Here is a 1435-nt window from a genome sequence, read left to right as displayed (position 1 = left end):
CTCACGCCAATATAATGTGCGAGAATATTATGCAACCGTTTTAATTTAAAAAAAATTATTCAAGGCATTCTTTCAACGATTTGATACGTATTTACTAATAAATGATAGGGTTTTCCAATGGGAGGGGTAGAATAATAGACCAACTATTATGTCCACATAGGTTTCATCCTATTTCTTCTTTCTTATTCAAAGATTTGATATTGACGGAGATGGGCAAGTTGAAGCACAAGAGTTTAATCTCAAATGGCAAGAAGTAAGTTTGAAGACAATATTCCAGAGTGATCATAGAATGCAAATGACCAATCGTTTCAAAACGGTTTTAGGTAGGGATGTGTCGGACAGGGTGTCCATAAAGTCTTTCCCTGATTTCAAAGACATACTATTCTAAAACATTTACAAACCACGTGCACTTATTTGCACGTCTGATAACCCAATTCCTTATGGGCTCATTGTAAAATTAAAAGTGTCAAACATTATGAAATGTGGCTTACTTAACTCAAGATCAGTATGTAATAAAAAGTCAACTCTAGTTTAGTGCGGCTATGTGGTCTAGTGGTATGACACTCGCTTTCGGATCGGAAGGTCCTGGGTTCGAGCACCGCTCGACGCATAGTTGAGTCCTTGGAAAAGACTCTTTACTCACATTCTCTCACCGTACTCAGGTGTAAAATGAGTACCTGGCCGTTAACAGCGTTGTCTTTGTCCGAAAAATTGTAATATCGCCTAACGGGCGTCATGTCTCGCCCTACATGTTAAGTGTTGCTGTTGGCCAGGGACCCCTTGTAAAGCGCGTTGAGCACGTTTAGTGGATATTGCGCTGTATAAAATCTCAAGTTTTTTTTTATGAACATATTTTGGACAACGATTATGACATATTATTCATAAGAGAGACATGGCTAAAAAAAGGAAAATTGTGATTACATCCTTAGTAAAATAAAACGTGCTGGGTACGATGTGATCAAGAAAAGCCGGAAAGGTCGACAAGGTGGTGGTTTAATGATAGTTCACAAGGAAAGCATTGCCTTACAGAAAATAAAAGTAACAACTAAGCCCACCACCTTCGAAACCATCAAATGTCAACTAAAAGACAAAAACATGAATCTTAACTTTGCTCTTATTTATCGCCCAACAACATCTTACAAAAACAAAACAACAACAAGACAGTTCTTTTACAGAATTTGAACAATTTTTCACTGATTTGTCAACAAAAGACAATCTTTACATCTTAGGGTATTTTAACATCCATGTGAATGATGAGTCAGATAACAATGCATCTGATTTTCTCAATATACTTGAGGCAGAGAACTATGTCCAACTCATCACAGAACCAACACACGAAAAGGAAAACACGTCAGACTTCATGATTAAACACCGTGATGACGCTTTGTTGAATAACACCCACGTACAAAGTAACCACATATCAGACAATAACACC

Source organism: Berghia stephanieae, chromosome 9 (genome assembly GCF_034508935.2).
Source record: "Berghia stephanieae isolate SIO BIC M18660-M18661 chromosome 9, UCSD_Bste_1.3, whole genome shotgun sequence".
In the NCBI taxonomy this organism is placed as follows: Eukaryota; Metazoa; Mollusca; class Gastropoda; order Nudibranchia; family Aeolidiidae; genus Berghia; species Berghia stephanieae.
The sequence above is the reverse complement of the archived record's forward strand: the minus strand, read 5'-3'. Positions refer to the sequence as shown.